Here is a 27,808-nt window from a genome sequence, read left to right as displayed (position 1 = left end):
TGCCCTCTGTTTCAGCCCCTCTGTTTCTTGCCCTCTGTTTCTCACCCTCTGTTTCTCGCCCTCTGTTTCAGCCCCTCTGTTTTTTGCCCTCTGTTTCAGCCCGTCTGTTTCAGCCCCTCTGTTTCTCACCCTCTGTTTCTCGCCCTCTGTTTCAGCCCCTCTATTTCTCGCCCTCTGTTTCAGCCCCTCTGTTTCTCGCCCTCTGTTTCAACCTCTCTGTTTCTCGGCCTCTGTTTCAGCCACTCTGTTTCAGCCCCTCTGTTTCAGCCCCTCTGTTTCTCGCCCTCTGTTTCAGCTCCTCTGTTTCTCGCCCTCTGTTTCAGCCCCTCTATTTCTCGCCCTCTGTTTCAGCCCCTCTGTTTCTCGCCCTCTGTTTCAACCTCACTGTTTCTCGCCCTCTGTTTCAGCCACTCTGTTTCAGCCCCTCTGTTTCAGCCCCTCTGTTTCTCGCCCTCTGTTTCAACCTCTCTGTTTCTCGCCCTCTGTTTCAGCCACTCTGTTTCAGCCCCTCTGTTTCAGCCCCTCTGTTTCTCGCCCTCTGTTTCAGCCCCTCTGTTTCAGCCCCTCTGTTTCTCGCCCTCTGTTTCAGCCACTCTGTTTCAGCCCCTCTGTTTCAGCCCCTCTGTTTCTCGCCCTCTGTTTCAGCTCCTCTGTTTCTCGCCCTCTGTTTCAGCCCCTCTATTTCTCGCCCTCTGTTTCAGCCCCTCTGTTTCTCGCCGTCTGTTTCAACCTCTCTGTTTCTCGCCCTCTGTTTCAGCCACTCTGTTTCTCGCCCTCTGTTTCAGCCCCTCTGTTTCTCGCCCTCTGTTTCAACCTCTCTGTTTCTCGCCCTCTGTTTCAGCCACTCTGTTTCAGCCCCTCTGTTTCAGCCCCTCTGTTTCTCGCCCTCTGTTTCAGCTCCTCTGTTTCTCGCCCTTTGTCTCAGCCCCTCTGTTTCTCGACCTCTGTTTCAACCCCTCTGATTCAGCCCCTCTGTTTAAGACCCTCTGTTTCAGCCCCTCTGTTTCAGCCCCTCTGATTCAGACCCTCTGTTTCAACCCCTCTGCTTCAGCCCCTCTGTTTCAGCCCCTCTGTTTCAGCCCCTCTGTTTCTCGCCCTCTGTTTCAGCCCCTCTGTTTCTCGCCCTCTGTTTCAGCCCCTCTGTTTCTCGCACTCTGTGTCAGCCCCTCTGATTCAGCCCCTCTGTTGCAGCCCCTCTGATTCAGCCCCTCTGTTTCAGCCCCTCTATTTCAGCCCCTCTGTTTCAGCCCCTCTGTTTCATCCCCTCTGTTTCTCGCCCTCTGTTTCTCACCCTCTGTTTCTCGCCCTCTGTTTCAGCCCCTCTGTTTTTTGCCCTCTGTTTCAGCCCCTCTGTTTCTTGCCCTCTGTTTCTCACCCTCTGATTCTCGCCCTCTGTTTCAGCCCCTCTGCTTTTTGCCCTCTGTTTCAGCCCGTCTGTTTCAGCCCCTCTGTTTCAGCCCCTCTGTTTCTCGCCCTCTGTTTCAGCCCCTCTATTTCTCGCCCTCTGTTTCAGCCCCTCTGTTTCTCGCCCTCTGTTTCAACCTCTCTGTTTCTCGCCCTCTGTTTCAGCCACTCTGTTTCAGCCCCTCTGTTTCAGCCCCTCTGTTTCTCGCCCTCTGTTTCAGCTCCTCTGTTTCTCGCCCTCTGTCTCAGCCCCTCTGTTTCTCGACCTCTGTTTCAGCCCCTCTGATTCAGCCCCTCTGTTTAAGACCCTCTGTTTCAGCCCCTCTGTTTCAGCCCCTTTGTTTCTCGCCCTCTGTTTCAGCCCCTCTGATTCAGACCCTCTGTTTCAACCCCTCTGCTTCAGCCCCTCTGTTTCAGCCCCTCTGAATCAGCCTCTCTGATTCAGCCCCTCTGTTTCTCGCCCTCTATTTCAGCCTCTCTGTTTCTCGCCCTCTGTTTCAGCCCCTCTGTTTCTCGCCCTCTGTTTCAGCCCCTCTGTTTCAGCCCCTCTGTGTCAGCCCCTCTGTTTCTCGCCCTCTGTTTCAGCCCCTCTATTTCTCGCCCTCTGTTTCAGCCCCTCTGTTTCAGCACCTCTGTTTCAGCCCCTCTGTTTCAGCCACTCTGTTTCAGCCCCTCTGTTTCAGCCCCTCTGTTTCACCCTCTCTGTTTCTCGCCCTCTGTTTCAGCCCCTCTGTTTCTCGCCCTCTTTTTCAGCCCCTCTGTTTCAGCCCTCTGTTTCAGCCCCTCTGTTTCTCACCCTCTGTTTCAGCCCCTCTGATTCAGCCCCTCTGTTTCTCGCCCTCTGTTTCAGCCCCTCTGTTTCGCGCCCTCTGTTTCAGCCCCTCTGTTTCTCGCCCTCTGTTTCAGCCCCTCAGTTTCTCGCCCTCTGTTTCAGCCCCGATGATTCAGCCCCTCTGTTTCAGCCCCTCTGAATCAGCCCCTCTGATGCAGCCCCTCTGTTTCAGACCCTCTGTTTCAGCGCCTCTGTTTCAGCCCCTCTGTTTCTCGCCCTCTGTTTCAGCCCCTCTGATTCAGACCCTCTGTTTCAGCCCCTCTGTTTCTCCCCCTCTGTTTCAGCCCTTCTGTTTCAGCCCCTCTGTTTCTTGCCCTTTGTTTCAGCCCCTCTGTTTCTCGCCCTCTGTTTCAGCCCCTCTGATTCAGCCCCTCTGTTTCAGCCCCTCTGATTCAGGCCCTCTGATTTAGCCCTCTGATTCAGCACCTCTGTTTCTCGCCCTCTGTTTCAGCCCCTCTGTTTCAGCCCCTCTGTTTCAGCCCCACTGTTTCTCACCCTCTGTTTCAGCCCCTCTGTTTTTTGCCCTCTGTTTCAGCCCGTCTGTTTCAGCCCCTCTGTTTCAGCCCCTCTGTTTCTCGCCCTCTGTTTCAGCCCCTCTGTTTCTCGCCTTCTGTTTCAGCCCCTCTGTTTCTCGCCCTCTGTATCAACCTCTCTGTTTCTCGCCCTCTGTTTCAGCCACTCTGTTTCAGCCTCTCTGTTTCACCCTCTCTGTTTCTCGCCCTCTGTTTCAGCCCCTCTGTTTCAGCCCCTCTGTTTCAGCCCCTCTGTTTCTCACCCTCTGTTTCAGCCCCTCTGTTTTTTGCCCTCTGTTTCAGCCCGTCTGTTTCAGCCCCTCTGTTTCAGCCCCTCTGTTTCTCGCCCTCTGTTTCAGCCCCTCTGTTTCTCGCCTTCTGTTTCAGCCCCTCTGTTTCTCGCCCTCTGTATCAACCTCTCTGTTTCTCGCCCTCTGTTTCAGCCACTCTGTTTCAGCCTCTCTGTTTCACCCTCTCTGTTTCTCGCCCTCTGTTTCAGCCCCTCTGTTTCTCGCCCTCTTTTTCAGCCCCTCTGTTTCAGCCCTCTGTTTCAGCCCCTCTGTTTCTCACCCTCTGTTTCAGCCCCTCTGTTTCGCGCCCTCTGTTTCAGCCCCTCTGTTTCTCGCCCTCTGTTTCAGCCCCTCTGATTCAGCCCCTCTGTTTCAGCCCCTCTGATTCAGGCCCTCTGATTTAGCCCTCTGATTCAGCACCTCTGTTTCTCGCCCTCTGTTTCAGCCCCTCTGTTTCAGCCCCTCTGTTTCAGCCCCTCTGTTTCTCGCCCTCTGTTTCAGCCCCTCTGTTTCTCGCCTTCTGTTTCAGCCCCTCTGTTTCTCGCCCTCTGTATCAACCTCTCTGTTTCTCGCCCTCTGTTTCAGCCACTCTGTTTCAGCCTCTCTGTTTCACCCTCTCTGTTTCTCGCCCTCTGTTTCAGCCCCTCTGTTTCTCGCCCTCTTTTTCAGCCCCTCTGTTTCAGCCCTCTGATTCAGCCCCTCTGTTTCTCGCCCTCTGTTTCAGCCCCTCTGTTTCGCGCCCTCTGTTTCAGCCCCTCTGTTTCTCGCCCTCTGTTTCAGCCCCTCTGATTCAGCCCCTCTGTTTCAGCCCCTCTGATTCAGGCCCTCTGATTTAGCCCTCTGATTCAGCACCTCTGTTTCTCGCCCTCTGTTTCAGCCCCTCTGTTTCAGCCCCTCTGTTTCAGCCCCTCTGTTTCTCACCCTCTGTTTCAGCCCCTCTGTTTTTTGCCCTCTGTTTCAGCCCGTCTGTTTCAGCCCCTCTGTTTCAGCCCCTCGGTTTCTCGCCCTCTGTTTCAGCCCCTCTGTTTCTCGCCTTCTGTTTCAGCCCCTCTGTTTCTCGCCCTCTGTATCAACCTCTCTGTTTCTCGCCCTCTGTTTCAGCCACTCTGTTTCAGCCTCTCTGTTTCAGCCCCTCTGTTTCTCGCCCTCTGTTTCAGCCCCTCTGTTTCTCGCCCTCTGTTTCAGCCCCTCTGTTTCTCGCCCTCTGTTTCAGCCCCTCTGTTTCAGCCCCTCTGGTTCAGCCCCTCTGTTTCTCGCCCTCTGTTTCAGCCCCTCTGTTTCTCGCCCTCTGTTCCAGCCCCTCTGTTTCAGCCTCTCTGTTACAGCCCCTCTGTTTCTCGCATCTCTGATTCAGCCCCTCTGATTCTTGCCCTCTGTTTCAGCCCCTCTGTTTCTCGCCCGCTGTTTCAGCCTCTCTGTTTCTCGCCCTCTGTTTCAGCCCCTCTGTTTCAGCCCCTCTGTTTCTCGCCCTCTGTTACAGCCCCTCTGTTTCTCGCACTCTGTGTCAGCCCCTCTGATTCAGCCCCTCTGTTGCAGCCCCTCTGATTCAGCCCCTCCGTTTCAGCCCCTCTATTTCAGCCCCTCTGTTTCAGCCCCTCTGTTTCTTCCCCTCTGTTTCTCGCCCTCTGTTTCTCACCCTCTGTTTCTCGCCCTCTGTTTCAGCCCCTCTGTTTTTTGCCCTCTGTTTCAGCCCCTCTGTTTCTTGCCCTCTGTTTCTCACCCTCTGTTTCTCGCCCTCTGTTTCAGCCCCTCTGCTTTTTGCCCTCTGTTTCAGCCCGTCTGTTTCAGCCCCTCTGTTTCAGCCCCTCTGTTTCTCGCCCTCTGTTTCAGCCCCTCTATTTCTCGCCCTCTGTTTCAGCCCCTCTGTTTCTCGCCCTCTGTTTCAACCTCTCTGTTTCTCGCCCTCTGTTTCAGCCACTCTGTTTCAGCCCCTCTGTTTCAGCCCCTCTGTTTCTCGCCCTCTGTTTCAGCTCCTCTGTTTCTCGCCCTCTGTCTCAGCCCCTCTGTTTCTCGACCTCTGTTTCAGCCCCTCTGATTCAGCCCCTCTGTTTAAGACCCTCTGTTTCAGCCCCTCTGTTTCAGCCCCTTTGTTTCTCGCCCTCTGTTTCAGCCCCTCTGATTCAGACCCTCTGTTTCAACCCCTCTGCTTCAGCCCCTCTGTTTCAGCCCCTCTGAATCAGCCTCTCTGATTCAGCCCCTCTGTTTCTCGCCCTCTATTTCAGCCCCTCAGTTTCTCGCCCTCTGTTTCAGCCCCTCTGTTTCTCGCCCTCTGTTTCAGCCCCTCTGTTTCAGCCCCTCTGTGTCAGCCACTCTGTTTCTCGCCCTCTGTTTCAGCCCCTCTATTTCTCGCCCTCTGTTTCAGCCCCTCTGTTTCAGCACCTCTGTTTCAGCCCCTCTGTTTCAGCCACTCTGTTTCAGCCCCTCTGTTTCAGCCCCTCTGTTTCAGCCCCTCTGTTTCACCCTCTCTGTTTCTCGCCCTCTGTTTCAGCCCCTCTGTTTCTCGCCCTCTTTTTCAGCCCCTCTGTTTCAGCCCTCTGTTTCAGCCCCTCTGTTTCTCACCCTCTGTTTCAGCCCCTCTGATTCAGCCCCTCTGTTTCTCGCCCTCTGTTTCAGCCCCTCTGTTTCGCGCCCTGTGTTTCAGCCCCTCTGTTTCTCGCCCTCTGTTTCAGCCCCTCAGTTTCTCGCCCTCTCTTTCAGCCCCGATGATTCAGCCCCTCTGTTTCAGCCCCTCTGAATCAGCCCCTCTGATTCAGCCCCTCTGTTTCAGACCCTCTGATTCAGACCCTCTGTTTCAGCCCCTCTGTTTCTCCCCCTCTGTTTCAGCCCTTCTGTTTCAGCCACTCTGTTTCTTGCCCTTTGTTTCAGCCCCTCTGTTTCTCGCCCTCTGTTTCAGCCCCTCTGATTCAGCCCCTCTGTTTCAGCCCCTCTGATTCAGGCCCTCTGATTTAGCCCTCTGATTCAGCACCTCTGTTTCTCGCCCTCTGTTTCAGCCCCTCTGTTTCAGCCCCTCTGTTTCAGCCCCTCTGTTTCTCACCCTCTGTTTCAGCCCCTCTGTTTTTTGCCCTCTGTTTCAGCCCGTCTGTTTCAGCCCGTCTGTTTCAGCCCCTCTGTTTCTCGCCCTCTGTTTCAGCCCCTCTGTTTCTCGCCTTCTGTTTCAGCCCCTCTGTTTCTCGCCCTCTGTATCAACCTCTCTGTTTCTCGCCCTCTGTTTCAGCCTCTCTGTTTCACCCTCTCTGTTTCTCGCCCTCTGTTTCAGCCCCTCTGTTTCTCGCCCTCTTTTTCAGCCCCTCTGTTTCAGCCCTCTGTTTCAGCCCCTCTGTTTCTCACCCTCTGTTTCAGCCCCTCTGATTCAGCCCCTCTGTTTCTCGCCCTCTGTTTCAGCCCCTCTGTTTCGCGCCCTCTGTTTCAGCCCCTCTGTTTCTCGCCCTCTGTTTCAGCCCCTCTGATTCAGCCCCTCTGTTTCAGCCCCTCTGATTCAGGCCCTCTGATTTAGCCCTCTGATTCAGCACCTCTGTTTCTCGCCCTCTGTTTCACCCCCTCTGTTTCAGCCCCTCTGTTTCAGCCCCTCTGTTTCTCACCCTCTGTTTCAGCCCCTCTGTTTTTTGCCCTCTGTTTCAGCCCGTCTGTTTCAGCCCCTCTGTTTCAGCCCCTCGGTTTCTCGCCCTCTGTTTCAGCCCCTCTGTTTCTCGCCTTCTGTTTCAGCCCCCTCTGTTTCTCGCCCTCTGTATCAACCTCTCTGTTTCTCGCCCTCTGTTTCAGCCACTCTGTTTCAGCCTCTCTGTTTCAGCCCCTCTGTTTCTCGCCCTCTGTTTCAGCCCCTCTGTTTCTCGCCCTCTGTTTCAGCCCCTCTGTTTCTCGCCCTCTGTTTCAGCCCCTCTGTTTCAGCCCCTCTGGTTCAGCCCCTCTGTTTCTCGCCCTCTGTTTCAGCCCCTCTGTTTCTCGCCCTCTGTTCCAGCCCCTCTGTTTCAGCCTCTCTGTTACAGCCCCTCTGTTTCTCGCATCTCTGATTCAGCCCCTCTGATTCTTGCCCTCTGTTTCAGCCCCTCTGTTTCTCGCCCTCTGTTTCAGCCCCTCTGTTTCTCGCCCTCTGTTTCAGCCCCTCTGATTCAGCCCCTCTGTTTCAGCCCCTCTGATTCAGGCCCTCTGATTTAGCCCTCTGATTCAGCACCTCTGTTTCTCGCCCTCTGTTTCAGCCCCTCTGTTTCAGCCCCTCTGTTTCAGCCCCTCTGTTTCTCACCCTCTGTTTCAGCCCCTCTGTTTTTTGCCCTCTGTTTCAGCCCGTCTGTTTCAGCCCCTCTGTTTCAGCCCCTCGGTTTCTCGCCCTCTGTTTCAGCCCCTCTGTTTCTCGCCTTCTGTTTCAGCCCCTCTGTTTCTCGCCCTCTGTATCAACCTCTCTGTTTCTCGCCCTCTGTTTCAGCCACTCTGTTTCAGCCTCTCTGTTTCAGCCCCTCTGTTTCTCGCCCTCTGTTTCAGCCCCTCTGTTTCTCGCCCTCTGTTTCAGCCCCTCTGTTTCTCGCCCTCTGTTTCAGCCCCTCTGTTTCAGCCCCTCTGGTTCAGCCCCTCTGTTTCTCGCCCTCTGTTTCAGCCCCTCTGTTTCTCGCCCTCTGTTCCAGCCCCTCTGTTTCAGCCTCTCTGTTACAGCCCCTCTGTTTCTCGCATCTCTGATTCAGCCCCTCTGATTCTTGCCCTCTGTTTCAGCCCCTCTGTTTCTCGCCCGCTGTTTCAGCCTCTCTGTTTCTCGCCCTCTGTTTCAGCCCCTCTGTTTCAGCCCCTCTGTTTCTCGCCCTCTGTTTCAGCCCCTCTGTTTCTCGCCCTCTGTTTCAGCCCCTCTGTTTCTCGCACTCTGTGTCAGCCCCTCTGATTCAGCCCCTCTGTTGCAGCCCCTCTGATTCAGCCCCTCCGTTTCAGCCCCTCTATTTCAGCCCCTCTGTTTCAGCCCCTCTGTTTCTTCCCCTCTGTTTCTCGCCCTCTGTTTCTCACCCTCTGTTTCTCGCCCTCTGTTTCAGCCCCTCTGTTTTTTGCCCTCTGTTTCAGCCCCTCTGTTTCTTGCCCTCTGTTTCTCACCCTCTGTTTCTCGCCCTCTGTTTCAGCCCCTCTGCTTTTTGCCCTCTGTTTCAGCCCGTCTGTTTCAGCCCCTCTGTTTCAGCCCCTCTGTTTCTCGCCCTCTGTTTCAGCCCCTCTATTTCTCGCCCTCTGTTTCAGCCCCTCTGTTTCTCGCCCTCTGTTTCAAACTCTCTGTTTCTCGCCCTCTGTTTCAGCCACTCTGTTTCAGCCCCTCTGTTTCAGCCCCTCTGTTTCTCGCCCTCTGTTTCAGCTCCTCTGTTTCTCGCCCTCTGTCTCAGCCCCTCTGTTTCTCGACCTCTGTTTCAGCCCCTCTGATTCAGCCCCTCTGTTTAAGACCCTCTGTTTCAGCCCCTCTGTTTCAGCCCCTTTGTTTCTCGCCCTCTGTTTCAGCCCCTCTGATTCAGACCCTCTGTTTCAACCCCTCTGCTTCAGCCCCTCTGTTTCAGCCCCTCTGAATCAGCCTCTCTGATTCAGCCCCTCTGTTTCTCGCCCTCTATTTCAGCCCCTCAGTTTCTCGCCCTCTGTTTCAGCCCCTCTGTTTCTCGCCCTCTGTTTCAGCCCCTCTGTTTCAGCCCCTCTGTGTCAGCCACTCTGTTTCTCGCCCTCTGTTTCAGCCCCTCTATTTCTCGCCCTCTGTTTCAGCCCCTCTGTTTCAGCACCTCTGTTTCAGCCCCTCTGTTTCAGCCACTCTGTTTCAGCCCCTCTGTTTCAGCCCCTCTGTTTCAGCCCCTCTGTTTCACCCTCTCTGTTTCTCGCCCTCTGTTTCAGCCCCTCTGTTTCTCGCCCTCTTTTTCAGCCCCTCTGTTTCAGCCCTCTGTTTCAGCCCCTCTGTTTCTCACCCTCTGTTTCAGCCCCTCTGATTCAGCCCCTCTGTTTCTCGCCCTCTGTTTCAGCCCCTCTGTTTCGCGCCCTGTGTTTCAGCCCCTCTGTTTCTCGCCCTCTGTTTCAGCCCCTCAGTTTCTCGCCCTCTCTTTCAGCCCCGATGATTCAGCCCCTCTGTTTCAGCCCCTCTGAATCAGCCCCTCTGATTCAGCCCCTCTGTTTCAGACCCTCTGTTTCAGCCCCTCTGTTTCAGCCCCTCTGTTTCTCGCCCTCTGTTTCAGCCCCTCTGATTCAGACCCTCTGTTTCAGCCCCTCTGTTTCTCCCCCTCTGTTTCAGCCCTTCTGTTTCAGCCACTCTGTTTCTTGCCCTTTGTTTCAGCCCCTCTGTTTCTCGCCCTCTGTTTCAGCCCCTCTGATTCAGCCCCTCTGTTTCAGCCCCTCTGATTCAGGCCCTCTGATTTAGCCCTCTGATTCAGCACCTCTGTTTCTCGCCCTCTGTTTCAGCCCCTCTGTTTCAGCCCCTCTGTTTCAGCCCCTCTGTTTCTCACCCTCTGTTTCAGCCCCTCTGTTTTTTGCCCTCTGTTTCAGCCCGTCTGTTTCAGCCCGTCTGTTTCAGCCCCTCTGTTTCTCGCCCTCTGTTTCAGCCCCTCTGTTTCTCGCCTTCTGTTTCAGCCCCTCTGTTTCTCGCCCTCTGTATCAACCTCTCTGTTTCTCGCCCTCTGTTTCAGCCACTCTGTTTCAGCCTCTCTGTTTCACCCTCTCTGTTTCTCGCCCTCTGTTTCAGCCCCTCTGTTTCTCGCCCTCTTTTTCAGCCCCTCTGTTTCAGCCCTCTGTTTCAGCCCCTCTGTTTCTCACCCTCTGTTTCAGCCCCTCTGATTCAGCCCCTCTGTTTCTCGCCCTCTGTTTCAGCCCCTCTGTTTCGCGCCCTCTGTTTCAGCCCCTCTGTTTCTCGCCCTCTGTTTCAGCCCCTCTGATTCAGCCCCTCTGTTTCAGCCCCTCTGATTCAGGCCCTCTGATTTAGCCCTCTGATTCAGCACCTCTGTTTCTCGCCCTCTGTTTCAGCCCCTCTGTTTCAGCCCCTCTGTTTCAGCCCCTCTGTTTCTCACCCTCTGTTTCAGCCCCTCTGTTTTTTGCCCTCTGTTTCAGCCCGTCTGTTTCAGCCCCTCTGTTTCAGCCCCTCGGTTTCTCGCCCTCTGTTTCAGCCCCTCTGTTTCTCGCCTTCTGTTTCAGCCCCCTCTGTTTCTCGCCCTCTGTATCAACCTCTCTGTTTCTCGCCCTCTGTTTCAGCCACTCTGTTTCAGCCTCTCTGTTTCAGCCCCTCTGTTTCTCGCCCTCTGTTTCAGCCCCTCTGTTTCTCGCCCTCTGTTTCAGCCCCTCTGTTTCTCGCCCTCTGTTTCAGCCCCTCTGTTTCAGCCCCTCTGGTTCAGCCCCTCTGTTTCTCGCCCTCTGTTTCAGCCCCTCTGTTTCTCGCCCTCTGTTCCAGCCCCTCTGTTTCAGCCTCTCTGTTACAGCCCCTCTGTTTCTCGCATCTCTGATTCAGCCCCTCTGATTCTTGCCCTCTGTTTCAGCCCCTCTGTTTCTCGCCCGCTGTTTCAGCCTCTCTGTTTCTCGCCCTCTGTTTCAGCCCCTCTGTTTCAGCCCCTCTGTTTCTCGCCCTCTGTTTCAGCCCCTCTGTTTCTCGCCCTCTGTTTCAGCCCCTCTGTTTCTCGCACTCTGTGTCAGCCCCTCTGATTCAGCCCCTCTGTTGCAGCCCCTCTGATTCAGCCCCTCTGTTTCAGCCCCTCTATGTCAGCCCCTCTGTTTCAGCCCCTCTGTTTCATCCCCTCTGTTTCTCGCCCTCTGTTTCTCACCCTCTGTTTCTCGCCCTCTGTTTCAGCCCCTCTGTTTTTTGCCCTCTGTTTCAGCCCCTCTGTTTCTTGCCCTCTGTTTCTCACCCTCTGTTTCTCGCCCTCTGTTTCAGCCCCTCTGCTTTTTGCCCTCTGTTTCAGCCCGTCTGTTTCAGCCCCTCTGTTTCAGCCCCTCTGTTTCTCGCCCTCTGTTTCAGCCCCTCTATTTCTCGCCCTCTGTTTCAGCCCCTCTGTTTCTCGCCCTCTGTTTCAACCTCTCTGTTTCTCGCCCTCTGTTTCAGCCACTCTGTTTCAGCCCCTCTGTTTCAGCCCCTCTGTTTCTCGCCCTCTGTTTCAGCCCCTCTGTTTCTCGACCTCTGTTTCAGCCCCTCTGATTCAGCCCCTCTGTTTAAGACCCTCTGTTTCAGCCCCTCTGTTTCAGCCCCTTTGTTTCTCGCCCTCTGTTTCAGCCCCTCTGATTCAGACCCTCTGTTTCAACACCTCTGCTTCAGCCCCTCTGTTTCAGCCACTCTGAATCAGCCTCTATGATTCAGCCCCTCTGTTTCTCGCCCTCTATTTCAGCCCCTCAGTTTCTCGCCCTCTGTTTCAGCCCCTCTGTTTCTCGCCCTCTGTTTCAGCCCCTCTGTTTCAGCCCCTCTGTGTCAGCCCCTCTGTTTCTCGCCCTCTGTTTCAGCCCCTCTATTTCTCGCCCTCTGTTTCAGCCCCTCTGTTTCAGCACCTCTGTTTCAGCCCCTCTGTTTCAGCCACTCTGTTTCAGCCCCTCTGTTTCAGCCCCACTGTTTCAGCCCCTCTGTTTCACCCTCTCTGTTTCTCGCCCTCTGTTTCAGCCCCACTGTTTCTCGCCCTCTTTTTCAGCCCCTCTGTTTCAGCCCTCTGTTTCAGCCCCTCTGTTTCTCACCCTCTGTTTCAGCCCCTCTGATTCAGCCCCTCTGTTTCTCGCCCTCTGTTTCAGCCCCTCTGTTTCAGCCCCTCTGTTTCAGCCCCTCTGTTTCTCGCCCTCTATTTCAGCCCCTCAGTTTCTCGCCCTCTGTTTCAGCCCCTCTGTTTCTCGCCCTCTGTTTCAGCCCCTCTGTTTCAGCCCCTCTGTGTCAGCCCCTCTGTTTCTCGCCCTCTGTTTCAGCCCCTCTATTTCTCGCCCTCTGTTTCAGCCCCTCTGTTTCAGCACCTCTGTTTCAGCCCCTCTGTTTCAGCCACTCTGTTTCAGCCCCTCTGTTTCAGCCCCTCTGTTTCAGCCCCTCTGTTTCACCCTCTCTGTTTCTCGCCCTCTGTTTCAGCCCCTCTGTTTCTCGCCCTCTTTTTCAGCCCCTCTGTTTCAGCCCTCTGTTTCAGCCCCTCTGTTTCTCACCCTTTGTTTCAGCCCCTCTGATTCAGCCCCTCTGTTTCTCGCCCTCTGTTTCAACCCCTCTGTTTCGCGCCCTCTGTTTCAGCCCCTCTGTTTCTCAACCTCTGTTTCAGCCCCACTGTTTCAGCCGCTCTGTTTCAGCCCCTCTGTTTCAACCCCTCTGTTACACCCCCTCTGTTTCTAGCCCTCTGTTTCAGCTAATCTGTTTCTCGCCCTCTGTTTCAGCCCCTCTGTTTCAGACCCTCTGTTTCTCGCCCGCTGTTTCTGCCCCTCTGTTTCTCGCCCTCTGTTTCAGACCCTCAGTTTCTCGCCCTCTGTTTCAGCCCCGCTGATTCAGCCCCTCTGTTTCAGCCCCTCTGAATCAGCCCCTCTGATTCAGCCCCTCTGTTTCAGACCCTCTGTTTCAGCCCCTCTGTTTCAGCTCCTCTGTTTCTCGACCTCTGTTTCAGCCCCTCTGATTCAGACCCTCTGTTTCAAACCCTCTGATTCAGCCCCTCTGATTTAGCCCCTCTGATTCAGCCCCTCTGTTTCTCGCCCGCTTTTTCAGCCCCTCTGATTCAGCCCCTCTGTTTCAGCCCCTCTGATTCAGTACCTCTGTTTCAGCCCCTCTATTTCAGCCCCTCTGTTTCAGCCCCTCTGTTTCTCGCCCTCTGTTTCAGCCCCTCTGTTTCTCTCCCTCTGTTCCAGCCCCTCTGTTTCTCGCCCTCTGTTTCAGCCCCTCTGTTTCAGCCCCTCTGTTTCAGACCCTCTGTTTCTCGCCCTCTGTTACAGCCCCTCTGTTTCTCGCCCTCTGTTTCAGCCCCTCTGTTTCAGCCTCTCTGTTTCAGCCCCTCTGTTTCTCGCCCTCTGTTTCAGCCCCTCTGTTTCTCGCCCTCTGTTTCAGCCCCTCTGTTTCAGCCCCTCTGTTTCAGCCCCTCTGTTTCAGCCTCTCTGTTTCAGCCCCTCTGTTTCTCGCATCTCTGATTCAGCCCCTCTGTTTCTTGCCCTCTGTTTCAGCCCCTCTGTTTCTCGACCGCTGTTTCAGCCTCTCTGTTTCTCGCCCTCTGTTTCAGCCCCTCTGTTTCAGCCCCTCTGTTTCTCGCCCTCTGTTTCAGCCCCTCTGTTTCTCGCCCTCTGTTTCGGCCCCTCTGTTTCTCGCACTCTGTGTCAGCCCCTCTGATTCAGCCCCTCTGTTGCAGCCCCGCTGATTCAGCCCCTCTGTTTCAGCCCCTCTATTTCAGCCCCTCTGTTTCAGGCCCTCTGTTTCAGCCCCCCTTTTCTCGCCCTCTCTTTCAGCCCCTCAGTTTCTCGCCCTCTGTTTCAGCCCCTCTGTTTCTCGCCCTCTGTTTCAACCTCTCTGTTTCTCGCCCTCTGTTTCAGCCACTCTGTTTCAGCCCCTCTGTTTCAGCCCCTCTGTTTCTCGCCCTCTGTTTCAGCCCCTCTGTTTCTCGCCCTCTGTCTCAGCCCCTCTGTTTCTCGACCTCTGTTTCAGCCCCTCTGATTCAGCCCCTCTGTTTCAGATCCTCTGATTCAGCCCCTCTGATTCAGCCCCTCTGTTTCAGACGCTCTGTTTCAGCCCCTCTGTTTCAGCCCCTCTGTTTCTCGCCCTCTGTTTCAGCCCCTCTGATTCAGACCCTCTGTTTCAACCCCTCTGTTTCAGCCCCTCTGTTTCTCACCCTCTGTTTCAGCCCCTCTGATTCAGCCCCTCTGTTTCTCGCCCTCTGTTTCAGCCCCTCTGTTTCGCGCCCTCTGTTTCAGCCCCTCTGTTTCTCGCCCTCTGTTTCAGCCCCTCTGATTCAGCCCCTCTTTTTCAGCCCCTCTGATTCAGGCCCTCTGATTTAGCCCTCTGATTCAGCACCTCTGTTTCTCGCCCTCTGTTTCAGCCCCTCTGTTTCAGCCCCTCTGTGTCAGCCCCTCTGTTTCTCGCCCTCTGTTTCAGCCCCTCTATTTCTCGCCCTCTGTTTCAGCCCCTCTGTTTCAGCACCTCTGTTTCAGCCCCTCTGTTTCAGCCACTCTGTTTCAGCCCCTCTGTTTCAGCCCCTCTGTTTCAGCCCCTCTGTTTCACCCTCTCTGTTTCTCGCCCTCTGTTTCAGCCCCTCTGTTTCTCGCCCTCTTTTTCAGCCCCTCTGTTTCAGCCCTCTGTTTCAGCCCCTCTGTTTCTCACCCTTTGTTTCAGCCCCTCTGATTCAGCCCCTCTGTTTCTCGCCCTCTGTTTCAGCCCCTCTGTTTCGCGCCCTCTGTTTCAGCCCCTCTGTTTCTCAACCTCTGTTTCAGCCCCACTGTTTCAGCCGCTCTGTTTCAGCCCCTCTGTTTCAACCCCTCTGTTACACCCCCTCTGTTTCTAGCCCTCTGTTTCAGCTAATCTGTTTCTCGCCCTCTGTTTCAGCCCCTCTGTTTCAGACCCTCTGTTTCTCGCCCGCTGTTTCTGCCCCTCTGTTTCTCGCCCTCTGTTTCAGACCCTCAGTTTCTCGCCCTCTGTTTCAGCCCCGCTGATTCAGCCCCTCTGTTTCAGCCCCTCTGAATCAGCCCCTCTGATTCAGCCCCTCTGTTTCAGACCCTCTGTTTCAGCCCCTCTGTTTCAGCTCCTCTGTTTCTCGACCTCTGTTTCAGCCCCTCTGATTCAGACCCTCTGTTTCAACCCCTCTGATTCAGCCCCTCTGATTTAGCCCCTCTGATTCAGCCCCTCTGTTTCAGCCCCTCTGATTCAGTACCTCTGTTTCAGCCCCTCTATTTCAGCCCCTCTGTTTCAGCCCCTCTGTTTCTCGCCCTCTGTTTCAGCCCCTCTGTTTCTCGCCCTCTGTTCCAGCCCCTCTGTTTCTCGCCCTCTGTTTCAGCCCCTCTGTTTCAGCCCCTCTGTTTCAGACCCTCTGTTTCTCGCCCTCTGTTACAGCCCCTCTGTTTCTCGCCCTCTGTTTCAGCCCCTCTGTTTCAGCCTCTCTGTTTCAGCCCCTCTGTTTCTCGCCCTCTGTTTCAGCCCCTCTTTTTCTCGCCCTCTGTTTCAGCCCCTCTGTTTCTCGCCCTCTGTTTCAGCCCCTCTGTTTCAGCCCCTCTGTTTCAGCCCCTCTGTTTCAGCCTCTCTGTTTCAGCCCCTCTGTTTCTCGCATCTCTGATTCAGCCCCTCTGTTTCTTGCCCTCTGTTTCAGCCCCTCTGTTTCTCGCCCGCTATTTCAGCCTCTCTGTTCCTCGCCCTCTGTTTCAGCCCCTCTGTTTCAGCCCCTCTGTTTCTCGCCCTCTGTTTCGGCCCCTCTGTTTCTCGCACTCTGTGTCAGCCCCTCTGATTCAGCCCCTCTGTTGCAGCCCCGCTGATTCAGCCCCTCTGTTTCAGCCCCTCTATTTCAGCCCCTCTGTTTCAGGCCCTCTGTTTCAGCCCCCCTTTTCTCGCCCTCTCTTTCAGCCCCTCAGTTTCTCGCCCTCTGTTTCAGCCCCTCTGTTTCTCGCCCTCTGTTTCAACCTCTCTGTTTCTCGCCCTCTGTTTCAGCCACTCTGTTTCAGCCCCTCTGTTTCAGCCCCTCTGTTTCTCGCCCTCTGTTTCAGCCCCTCTGTTTCTCGCCCTCTGTCTCAGCCCCTCTGTTTCTCGACCTCTGTTTCAGCCCCTCTGATTCAGCCCCTCTGTTTCAGATCCTCTGATTCAGCCCCTCTGATTCAGCCCCTCTGTTTCAGACGCTCTGTTTCAGCCCCTCTGTTTCAGCCCCTCTGTTTTTCGCCCTCTGTTTCAGCCCCTCTGATTCAGACCCTCTGTTTCAACCCCTCTGTTTCAGCCCCTCTGTTTCTCACCCTCTGTTTCAGCCCCTCTGATTCAGCCCCTCTGTTTCTCGCCCTCTGTTTCAGCCCCTCTGTTTCGCGCCCTCTGTTTCAGCCCCTCTGTTTCTCGCCCTCTGTTTCAGCCCCTCTGATTCAGCCCCTCTGTTTCAGCCCCTCTGATTCAGGCCCTCTGATTTAGCCCTCTGATTCAGCACCTCTGTTTCTCGCCCTCTGTTTCAGCCCCTCTGTTTCAGCCCCTCTGTGTCAGCCCCTCTGTTTCTCGCCCTCTGTTTCAGCCCCTCTATTTCTCGCCCTCTGTTTCAGCCCCTCTGTTTCAGCACCTCTGTTTCAGCCCCTCTGTTTCAGCCACTCTGTTTCAGCCCCTCTGTTTCAGCCCCTCTGTTTCAGCCCCTCTGTTTCACCCTCTCTGTTTCTCGCCCTCTGTTTCAGCCCCTCTGTTTCTCGCCCTCTTTTTCAGCCCCTCTGTTTCAGCCCTCTGTTTCAGCCCCTCTGTTTCTCACCCTTTGTTTCAGCCCCTCTGATTCAGCCCCTCTGTTTCTCGCCCTCTGTTTCAGCCCCTCTGTTTCGCGCCCTCTGTTTCAGCCCCTCTGTTTCTCAACCTCTGTTTCAGCCCCACTGTTTCAGCCGCTCTGTTTCAGCCCCTCTGTTTCAACCCCTCTGTTACACCCCCTCTGTTTCTAGCCCTCTGTTTCAGCTAATCTGTTTCTCGCCCTCTGTTTCAGCCCCTCTGTTTCAGACCCTCTGTTTCTCGCCCGCTGTTTCTGCCCCTCTGTTTCTCGCCCTCTGTTTCAGACACTCAGTTTCTCGCCCTCTGTTTCAGCCCCGCTGATTCAGCCCCTCTGTTTCAGCCCCTCTGAATCAGCCCCTCTGATTCAGCCCCTCTGTTTCAGACCCTCTGTTTCAGCCCCTCTGTTTCAGCTCCTCTGTTTCTCGACCTCTGTTTCAGCCCCTCTGATTCAGACCCTCTGTTTCAACCCCTCTGATTCAGCCCCTCTGATTTAGCCCCTCTGATTCAGCCCCTCTGTTTCTCGCCCGCTTTTTCAGCCCCTCTGATTCAGCCCCTCTGTTTCAGCCCCTCTGATTCAGTACCTCTGTTTCAGCCCCTCTATTTCAGCCCCTCTGTTTCAGCCCCTCTGTTTCTCGCCCTCTGTTTCAGCCCCTCTGTTTCTCGCCCTCTGTTCCAGCCCCTCTGTTTCTCGCCCTCTGTTTCAGCCCCTCTGTTTCAGCCCCTCTGTTTCAGACCCTCTGTTTCTCGCCCTCTGTTACAGCCCCTCTCTTTCTCGCCCTCTGTTTCAGCCCCTCTGTTTCAGCCTCTCTGTTTCAGCCCCTCTGTTTCTCGCCCTCTGTTTCAGCCCCTCTTTTTCTCGCCCTCTGTTTCAGCCCCTCTGTTTCTCGCCCTCTGTTTCAGCCCCTCTGTTTCAGCCCCTCTGTTTCAGCCCCTCTGTTTCAGCCTCTCTGTTTCAGCCCCTCTGTTTCTCGCATCTCTGATTCAGCCCCTCTGTTTCTTGCCCTCTGTTTCAGACCCTCTGTTTCTCGCCCGCTGTTTCAGCCTCTCTGTTCCTCGCCCTCTGTTTCAGCCCCTCTGTTTCAGCCCCTCTGTTTCTCGCCCTCTGTTTCAGCCCCTCTGTTTCTCGCCCTCTGTTTCGGCCCCTCTGTTTCTCGCACTCTGTGTCAGCCCCTCTGATTCAGCCCCTCTGTTGCAGCCCCGCTGATTCAGCCCCTCTGTTTCAGCCCCTCTATTTCAGCCCCTCAGTTTCTCGCCCTCTGTTTCAGCCCCTCTGTTTCTCGCCCTCTGTTTCAACCTCTCTGTTTCTCGCCCTCTGTTTCAGCCACTCTGTTTCAGCCCCTCTGTTTCAGCCCCTCTGTTTCTCGCCCTCTGTTTCAGCCCCTCTGTTTCTCGCCCTCTGTCTCAGCCCCTCTGTTTCTCGACCTCTGTTTCAGCCCCTCTGATTCAGCCCCTCTGTTTCAGATCCTCTGATTCAGCCCCTCTGATTCAGCCCCTCTGTTTCAGACGCTCTGTTTCAGCCCCTCTGTTTCAGCCCCTCTGTTTCTCGCCCTCTGTTTCAGCCCCTCTGATTCAGACCCTCTGTTTCAACCCCTCTGTTTCAGCCCCTCTGTTTCTCACCCTCTGTTTCAGCCCCTCTGATTCAGCCCCTCTGTTTCTCGCCCTCTGTTTCAGCCCCTCTGTTTCGCGCCCTCTGTTTCAGCCCCTCTGTTTCTCGCCCTCTGTTTCAGCCCCTCTGATTCAGCCCCTCTGTTTCAGCCCCTCTGATTCAGGCCCTCTGATTTAGCCCTCTGATTTAGCACCTCTGTTTCTCGCCCTCTGTTTCAGCCCCTCTGTTTCAGCCCCTCTGTTTCAGCCCCTCTGTTTCTCACCCACTGTTTCAGCCCCTCTGTTTTTTGCCCTCTGTTTCAGCCCGTCTGTTTCAGCCCCTCTGTTTCAGCCCCTCTGTTTCTCGCCTTCTGTTTCAGCCCCTCTCTTTCTCGCCCTCTGTATCAACCTCTCTGTTTCTCGCCCTCTGTTTCAGCCACTCTGTTTCAGCCTCTCTGTTTCAGCCCCTCTGTTTCTCGCCCTCTGTTTCAGCCCCTCTGTTTCTCGCCCTCTGTTTCAGCCCCTCTGTTTCTCGCCCTCTGTTTCAGCCCCTCTGTTTCAGCCCCTCTGGTTCAGCCCCTCTGTTTCTCGCCCTCTGTTTCAGCCCCTCTGTTTCTCGCCCTCTGTTCCAGCCCCTCTGTTTCAGCCTCTCTGTTACAGCCCCTCTGTTTCTCGCATCTCTGATTCAGCCCCTCTGATTCTTGCCCTCTGTTTCAGCCCCTCTGTTTCTCGCCCGCTGTTTCAGCCTCTCTGTTTCTCGCCCTCTGTTTCAGCCCCTCTGTTTCAGCCCCTCTGTTTCTCGCCCTCTGTTTCAGCCCCTCTGTTTCTCGCCCTCTGTTTCAGCCCCTCTGTTTCTCGCACTCTGTGTCAGCCCCTCTGATTCAGCCCCTCTGTTGCAGCCCCTCTGATTCAGCCCCTCTGTTGCAGCCCCTCTGATTCAGCCCCTCTGTTTCAGCCCCTCTATGTCAGCCCCTCTGTTTCAGCCCCTCTGTTTCATCCCCTCTGTTTCTCGCCCTCTGTTTCTCACCCTCTGTTTCTCGCCCTCTGTTTCAGCCACTCTGTTTTTTGCCCTCAGTTTCAGCCCCTCTGTTTCTTGCCCTCTGTTTCTCACCCTCTGTTTCTCGCCCTGTGTTTCAGCCCCTCTGCTTTTTGCCCTCTGTTTCAGCCCGTCTGTTTCAGCCCCTCTGTTTCAGCCCCTCTGTTTCTCGCCCTCTGTTTCAGCCCCTCTATTTCTCGCCCTCTGTTTCAGCCCCTCTGTTTCTCGCCCTCTGTTTCAACCTCTCTGTTTCTCGCCCTCTGTTTCAGCCACTCTGTTTCAGCCCCTCTGTTTCAGCCCCTCTGTTTCTCGCCCTCTGTTTCAGCCCCTCTGTTTCTCGACCTCTGTTTCAGCCCCTCTGATTCAGCCCCTCTGTTTAAGACCCTCTGTTTCAGCCCCTCTGTTTCAGACCCTTTGTTTCTCGCCCTCTGTTTCAGCCCCTCTGATTCAGACCCTCTGTTTCAACCCCTCTGCTTCAGCCCCTCTGTTTCAGCCCCTCTGAATCAGCCTCTATGATTCAGCCCCTCTGTTTCTCGCCCTCTATTTCAGCCCCTCAGTTTCTCGCCCTCTGTTTCAGCCCCTCTGTTTCTCGCCCTCTGTTTCAGCCCCTCTGTTTCAGCCCCTCTGTGTCAGCCCCTCTGTTTCTCGCCCTCTGTTTCAGCCCCTCTATTTCTCGCCCTCTGTTTCAGCCCCTCTGTTTCAGCACCTCTGTTTCAGCCCCTCTGTTTCAGCCACTCTGTTTCAGCCCCTCTGTTTCAGCCCCTCTGTTTCAGCGCCTCTGTTTCACCCTCTCTGTTTCTCGCCCTCTGTTTCAGCCCCTCTGTTTCTCGCCCTCTTTTTCAGCCCCTCTGTTTCAGCCCTCTGTTTCAGCCCCTCTGTTTCTCACCCTCTGTTTCAGCCCCTCTGATTCAGCCCCTCTGTTTCTCGCCCTCTGTTTCAGCCCCTCTGTTTCAGCCCCTCTGTTTCAGCCCCTCTGTTTCTCGCCCTCTATTTCAGCCCCTCAGTTTCTCGCCCTCTGTTTCAGCCCCTCTGTTTCTCGCCCTCTGTTTCAGCCCCTCTGTTTCAGCCCCTCTGTTTCAGCCCCTCTGTTTCGCGCCCTCTGTTTCAGCCCCTCTGTTTCTCGCCCTCTGTTTCAGCCCCTCTGATTCAGCCCCTCTGTTTCAGCCCCTCTGATTCAGGCCCTCTGATTTAGCCCTCTGATTCAGCACCTCTGTTTCTCGCCCTCTGTTTCAGCCCCTCTGTTTCAGCCCCTCTGTGTCAGCCCCTCTGTTTCTCGCCCTCTGTTTCAGCCCCTCTATTTCTCGCCCTCTGTTTCAGCCCCTCTGTTTCAGCACCTCTGTTTCAGCCCCTCTGTTTCAGCCACTCTGTTTCAGCCCCTCTGTTTCAGCCCCTCTGTTTCAGCCCCTCTGTTTCACCCTCTCTGTTTCTCGCCCTCTGTTTCAGCCCCTCTGTTTCTCGCCCTCTTTTTCAGCCCCTCTGTTTCAGCCCTCTGTTTCAGCCCCTCTGTTTCTCACCCTTTGTTTCAGCCCCTCTGATTCAGCCCCTCTGTTTCTCGCCCTCTGTTTCAGCCCCTCTGTTTCGCGCCCTCTGTTTCAGCCCCTCTGTTTCTCAACCTCTGTTTCAGCCCCACTGTTTCAGCCGCTCTGTTTCAGCCCCTCTGTTTCAACCCCTCTGTTACACCCCCTCTGTTTCTAGCCCTCTGTTTCAGCTAATCTGTTTCTCGCCCTCTGTTTCAGCCCCTCTGTTTCAGACCCTCTGTTTCTCGCCCGCTGTTTCAGCCCCTCTGTTTCTCGCCCTCTGTTTCAGCCCCTCTGTTTCTCGCCCTCTGTTTCAGCCCCTCTGATTCAGCCCCTCTGTTTCAGCCCCTCTGATTCAGGCCCTCTGATTTAGCCCTCTGATTCAGCACCTCTGTTTCTCGCCCTCTGTTTCAGCCCCTCTGTTTCAGCCCCTCTGTGTCAGCCCCTCTGTTTCTCGCCCTCTGTTTCAGCCCCTCTATTTCTCGCCCTCTGTTTCAGCCCCTCTGTTTCAGCACCTCTGTTTCAGCCCCTCTGTTTCAGCCACTCTGTTTCAGCCCCTCTGTTTCAGCCCCTCTGTTTCAGCCCCTCTGTTTCACCCTCTCTGTTTCTCGCCCTCTGTTTCAGCCCCTCTGTTTCTCGCCCTCTTTTTCAGCCCCTCTGTTTCAGCCCTCTGTTTCAGCCCCTCTGTTTCTCACCCTTTGTTTCAGCCCCTCTGATTCAGCCCCTCTGTTTCTCGCCCTCTGTTTCAGCCCCTCTGTTTCGCGCCCTCTGTTTCAGCCCCTCTGTTTCTCAACCTCTGTTTCAGCCCCACTGTTTCAGCCGCTCTGTTTCAGCCCCTCTGTTTCAACCCCTCTGTTACACCCCCTCTGTTTCTAGCCCTCTGTTTCAGCTAATCTGTTTCTCGCCCTCTGTTTCAGCCCCTCTGTTTCAGACCCTCTGTTTCTCGCCCGCTGTTTCTGCCCCTCTGTTTCTCGCCCTCTGTTTCAGACACTCAGTTTCTCGCCCTCTGTTTCAGCCCCGCTGATTCAGCCCCTCTGTTTCAGCCCCTCTGAATCAGCCCCTCTGATTCAGCCCCTCTGTTTCAGACCCTCTGTTTCAGCCCCTCTGTTTCAGCTCCTCTGTTTCTCGACCTCTGTTTCAGCCCCTCTGATTCAGACCCTCTGTTTCAACCCCTCTGATTCAGCCCCTCTGATTTAGCCCCTCTGATTCAGCCCCTCTGTTTCTCGCCCGCTTTTTCAGCCCCTCTGATTCAGCCCCTCTGTTTCAGCCCCTCTGATTCAGTACCTCTGTTTCAGCCCCTCTATTTCAGCCCCTCTGTTTCAGCCCCTCTGTTTCTCGCCCTCTGTTTCAGCCCCTCTGTTTCTCGCCCTCTGTTCCAGCCCCTCTGTTTCTCGCCCTCTGTTTCAGCCCCTCTGTTTCAGCCCCTCTGTTTCAGACCCTCTGTTTCTCGCCCTCTGTTACAGCCCCTCTGTTTCTCGCCCTCTGTTTCAGCCCCTCTGTTTCAGCCTCTCTGTTTCAGCCCCTCTGTTTCTCGCCCTCTGTTTCAGCCCCTCTTTTTCTCGCCCTCTGTTTCAGCCCCTCTGTTTCTCGCCCTCTGTTTCAGCCCCTCTGTTTCAGCCCCTCTGTTTCAGCCCCTCTGTTTCAGCCTCTCTGTTTCAGCCCCTCTGTTTCTCGCATCTCTGATTCAGCCCCTCTGTTTCTTGCCCTCTGTTTCAGCCCCTCTGTTTCTCGCCCGCTGTTTCAGCCTCTCTGTTCCTCGCCCTCTGTTTCAGCCCCTCTGTTTCAGCCCCTCTGTTTCTCGCCCTCTGTTTCAGCCCCTCTGTTTCTCGCCCTCTGTTTCGGCCCCTCTGTTTCTCGCACTCTGTGTCAGCCCCTCTGATTCAGCCCCTCTGTTGCAGCCCCGCTGATTCAGCCCCTCTGTTTCAGCCCCTCTATTTCAGCCCCTCAGTTTCTCGCCCTCTGTTTCAGCCCCTCTGTTTCTCGCCCTCTGTTTCAACCTCTCTGTTTCTCGCCCTCTGTTTCAGCCACTCTGTTTCAGCCCCTCTGTTTCAGCCCCTCTGTTTCTCGCCCTCTGTTTCAGCCCCTCTGTTTCTCGCCCTCTGTCTCAGCCCCTCTGTTTCTCGACCTCTGTTTCAGCCCCTCTGATTCAGCCCCTCTGTTTCAGATCCTCTGATTCAGCCCCTCTGATTCAGCCCCTCTGTTTCAGACGCTCTGTTTCAGCCCCTCTGTTTCAGCCCCTCTGTTTCTCGCCCTCTGTTTCAGCCCCTCTGATTCAGACCCTCTGTTTCAACCCCTGTTTCAGCCCCTCTGTTTCTCACCCTCTGTTTCAGCCCCTCTGATTCAGCCCCTCTGTTTCTCGCCCTCTGTTTCAGCCCCTCTGTTTCTCACCCTCTGTTTCAGCCCCTCTGTTTCAGCCCCTCTGTTTCTCGCCCTCTGTTTCAGCCCCTCTGATTCAGCCCCTCTGTTTCAGCCCCTCTGATTCAGGCCCTCTGATTTAGCCCTCTGATTTAGCACCTCTGTTTCTCGCCCTCTGTTTCAGCCCCTCTGTTTCAGCCCCTCTGTTTCAGCCCCTCTGTTTCTCACCCACTGTTTCAGCCCCTCTGTTTTTTGCCCTCTGTTTCAGCCCGTCTGTTTCAGCCCCTCTGTTTCAGCCCCTCTGTTTCTCGCCTTCTGTTTCAGCCCCTCTCTTTCTCGCCCTCTGTATCAACCTCTCTGTTTCTCGCCCTCTGTTTCAGCCACTCTGTTTCAGCCTCTCTGTTTCAGCCCCTCTGTTTCTCGCCCTCTGTTTCAGCCCCTCTGTTTCTCGCCCTCTGTTTCAGCCCCTCTGTTTCTCGCCCTCTGTTTCAGCCCCTCTGTTTCAGCCCCTCTGGTTCAGCCCCTCTGTTTCTCGCCCTCTGTTTCAGCCCCTCTGTTTCTCGCCCTCTGTTCCAGCCCCTCTGTTTCAGCCTCTCTGTTACAGCCCCTCTGTTTCTCGCATCTCTGATTCAGCCCCTCTGATTCTTGCCCTCTGTTTCAGCCCCTCTGTTTCTCGCCCGCTGTTTCAGCCTCTCTGTTTCTCGCCCTCTGTTTCAGCCCCTCTGTTTCAGCCCCTCTGTTTCTCGCCCTCTGTTTCAGCCCCTCTGTTTCTCGCCCTCTGTTTCAGCCCCTCTGTTTCTCGCACTCTGTGTCAGCCCCTCTGATTCAGCCCCTCTGTTGCAGCCCCTCTGATTCAGCCCCTCTGTTTCAGCCCCTCTATGTCAGCCCCTCTGTTTCAGCCCCTCTGTTTCATCCCCTCTGTTTCTCGCCCTCTGTTTCTCACCCTCTGTTTCTCGCCCTCTGTTTCAGCCACTCTGTTTTTTGCCCTCTGTTTCAGCCCCTCTGTTTCTTGCCCTCTGTTTCTCACCCTCTGTTTCTCGCCCTCTGTTTCAGCCCCTCTGCTTTTTGCCCTCTGTTTCAGCCCGTCTGTTTCAGCCCCTCTGTTTCAGCCCCTCTGTTTCTCGCCCTCTGTTTCAGCCCCTCTATTTCTCGCCCTCTGTTTCAGCCCCTCTGTTTCTCGCCCTCTGTTTCAACCTCTCTGTTTCTCGCCCTCTGTTTCAGCCACTCTGTTTCAGCCCCTCTGTTTCAGCCCCTCTGTTTCTCGCCCTCTGTTTCAGCCCCTCTGTTTCTCGACCTCTGTTTCAGCCCCTCTGATTCAGCCCCTCTGTTTAAGACCCTCTGTTTCAGCCCCTCTGTTTCAGACCCTTTGTTTCTCGCCCTCTGTTTCAGCCCCTCTGATTCAGACCCTCTGTTTCAACCCCTCTGCTTCAGCCCCTCTGTTTCAGCCCCTCTGAATCAGCCTCTATGATTCAGCCCCTCTGTTTCTCGCCCTCTATTTCAGCCCCTCAGTTTCTCGCCCTCTGTTTCAGCCCCTCTGTTTCTCGCCCTCTGTTTCAGCCCCTCTGTTTCAGCCCCTCTGTGTCAGCCCCTCTGTTTCTCGCCCTCTGTTTCAGCCCCTCTATTTCTCGCCCTCTGTTTCAGCCCCTCTGTTTCAGCACCTCTGTTTCAGCCCCTCTGTTTCAGCCACTCTGTTTCAGCCCCTCTGTTTCAGCCCCTCTGTTTCAGCGCCTCTGTTTCACCCTCTCTGTTTCTCGCCCTCTGTTTCAGCCCCTCTGTTTCTCGCCCTCTTTTTCAGCCCCTCTGTTTCAGCCCTCTGTTTCAGCCCCTCTGTTTCTCACCCTCTGTTTCAGCCCCTCTGATTCAGCCCCTCTGTTTCTCGCCCTCTGTTTCAGCCCCTCTGTTTCAGCCCCTCTGTTTCAGCCCCTCTGTTTCTCGCCCTCTATTTCAGCCCCTCAGTTTCTCGCCCTCTGTTTCAGCCCCTCTGTTTCTCGCCCTCTGTTTCAGCCCCTCTGTTTCAGCCCCTCTGTGTCAGCCCCTCTGTTTCTCGCCCTCTGTTTCAGCCCCTCTATTTCTCGCCCTCTGTTTCAGCCCCTCTGTTTCAGCACCTCTGTTTCAGCCCCTCTGTTTCAGCCTCTCTGTTTCAGCCCCTCTGTTTCAGCCCCTCTGTTTCAGCCCCTCTGTTTCACCCTCTCTGTTTCTCGCCCTCTGTTTCAGCCCCTCTGTTTCTCGCCCTCTTTTTCAGCCCCTCTGTTTCAGCCCTCTGTTTCAGCCCCTCTGTTTCTCACCCTTTGTTTCAGCCCCTCTGATTCAGCCCCTCTGTTTCTCGCCCTCTGTTTCAGCCCCTCTGTTTCAGCCGCTCTGTTTCAGCCACTCTGTTTCAACCCCTCTGTTACACCCCCTCTGTTTCTAGCCCTCTGTTTCAGCTAATCTGTTTCTCGCCCTCTGTTTCAGCCCCTCTGTTTCAGACCCTCTGTTTCTCGCCCGCTGTTTCTGCCCCTCTGTTTCTCGCCCTCTGTTTCAGACCCTCAGTTTCTCGCCCTCTGTTTCAGCCCCGCTGATTCAGCCCCTCTGTTTCAGCCCCTCTGAATCAGCCCCTCTGATTCAGCCCCTCTGTTTCAGACCCTCTGTTTCAGCCCCTCTGTTTCAGCTCCTCTGTTTCTCGACCTCTGTTTCAGCCCCTCTGATTCAGACCCTCTGTTTCAACCCCTCTGATTCAGCCCCTCTGATTTAGCCCCTCTGATTCAGCCCCTCTGTTTCTCGTCCGCTTTTTCAGCCCCTCTGATTCAGCCCCTCTGTTTCAGCCCCTCTGATTCAGTACCTCTGTTTCAGCCCCTCTATTTCAGCCCCTCTGTTTCAGCCCCTCTGTTTCTCGCCCTCTGTTTCAGCCCCTCTGTTTCTCGCCCTCTGTTCCAGCCCCTCTGTTTCTCGCCCTCTGTTTCAGCCCCTCTGTTTCAGCCCCTCTGTTTCAGACACTCTGTTTCTCGCCCTCTGTTACAGCCCCTCTGTTTCTCGCCCTCTGTTTCAGCCCCTCTGTTTCAGCCTCTCTGTTTCAGCCCCTCTGTTTCTCGCCCTCTGTTTCAGCCCCTCTATTTCTCGCCCTCTGTTTCAGCCCCTCTGTTTCTCGCCCTCTGTTTCAGCCCCTCTGTTTCAGCCCCTCTGTTTCAGCCCCTCTGTTTCAGCCTCTCTGTTTCAGCCCCTCTGTTTCTCGCATCTCTGATTCAGCCCCTCTGTTTCTTGCCCTCTGTTTCAGCCCCTCTGTTTCTCGCCCGCTGTTTCAGCCTCTCTGTTTCTCGCCTCTCTGTTTCAGCCCCTCTGTTTCAGCCCCTCTGTTTCTCGCCCTCTGTTTCAGCCCCTCTGTTTCTCGCCCTCTGTTTCGGCCCCTCTGTTTCTCGCACTCTGTGTCAGCCCCTCTGATTCAGCCCCTCTGTTGCAGCCCCGCTGATTCAGCCCCTCTGTTTCAGCCCCTCTATTTCAGCCCCTCTGTTTCAGGCCCTCTGTTTCAGCGCCCCTTTTCTCGCCCTCTCTTTCAGCCCCTCAGTTTCTCGCCCTCTGTTTCAGCCCCTCTGTTTCTCGCCCTCTGTTTCAACCTCTCTGTTTCTCGCCCTCTGTTTCAGCCACTCTGTTTCAGCCCCTCTGTTTCAGCACCTCTGTTTCTCGCCCTCTGTTTCAGCCCCTCTTTTTCTCGCCCTCTGTCTCAGCCCCTCTGTTTCTCGACCTCTGTTTCAGCCCCTCTGATTCAGCCCCTCTGTTTCAGATCCTCTGATTCAGCCCCTCTGATTCAGCCCCTCTGTTTCAGACGCTCTGTTTCAGCCCCTCTGTTTCAGCCCCTCTGTTTCTCGCCCTCTGTTTCAGCCCCTCTGATTCAGACCCTCTGTTTCAACCCCTCTGATTCAGCCCGTCTGTTTCAGCTCCTCTGAATCAGCCTCACTGATTCAGCCCCTCTGTTTCTCGCCCTCTGTTTCAGCCCCTCTGTTTCTCGCCCTCTGTTTCAGCCCCTCAGTTTCTCGCCCTCTGTTTCAGCCCCGCTGATTCAGCCCCTCTGTTTCAGCCCCTCTGAATCAGCCCCTCTGATTCAGCCCCTCTGTTTCTGACCCTCTGTTTCAGCCCCTCTGTTTCAGCCCCTCTGTTTCTCGCCCTCTCTTTCTGCCCCTCTGATTCAGCCCCTCTGTTTCAGCCCCTCTGATTCAGGCCCTCTGATTTAGCCCTCTGATTCAGCACCTCTGTTTCTCGCCCTCTGTTTCAGCCCCTCTGTTTCAGCCCCTCTGTTTCAGCCCCTCTGTTTCCCACCCTCTGTTTCAGCCCCTCTGTTTTTTGCCCTCTGTTTCAGCCCGTCTGTTTCAGCCCCTCTGTTTCAGCCCCTCTGTTTCTCGCCCTCTCTTTCAACCCCTCTGTTTCTCGCCCTCTGTTTCAACCTCTCTGTTTCTCGCATCTCTGATTCAGCCCCTCTGATTCTTGCCCTCTGTTTCAGCCCCTCTGTTTCTCGCCCTCTGTTTCAGCCCCTCTGTTTCAGCCCCTCTGTTTCAGCCCCTCTGTTTCTCGCCCTCTGTTTCAGCCCCTCTGTTTCAGCCCCTCTGGTTCAGCCCCTCTGTTTCTCGTCCTCTGTTTCAGCCCCTCTGTTTCTCGCCGTCTGTTTCAGCCCCTCTGTTTCAGCCTCTCTGTTTCAGCCCCTCTGTTTCTCGCATCTCTGATTCAGCCCCTCTGATTCTTGCCCTCTGTTTCAGCCCCTCTGTTTCTCGCCCGCTGTTTCAGCCTCTCTGTTTCTCGCCCTCTGTTTCAGCCCCTCTGTTTCAGCCCCTCTGTTTCAGCCCCTCTGTTTCTCGCCCTCTGTTTCAGCCCTTCTGTTTCTCGCATCTCTGATTCAGCCCCTCTGATTCTTGCCCTCTGTTTCAGCCCCTCTGTTTCTCGCCCGCTGTTTCAGCCTCTCTGTTTCTCGCCCTCTGTTTCAGCCCCTCTG

This window comes from Chiloscyllium punctatum, chromosome 49 (genome assembly GCF_047496795.1).
Source record: "Chiloscyllium punctatum isolate Juve2018m chromosome 49, sChiPun1.3, whole genome shotgun sequence".
Classification (NCBI taxonomy): Eukaryota; Metazoa; Chordata; class Chondrichthyes; order Orectolobiformes; family Hemiscylliidae; genus Chiloscyllium; species Chiloscyllium punctatum.
The sequence above is the reverse complement of the archived record's forward strand: the minus strand, read 5'-3'. Positions refer to the sequence as shown.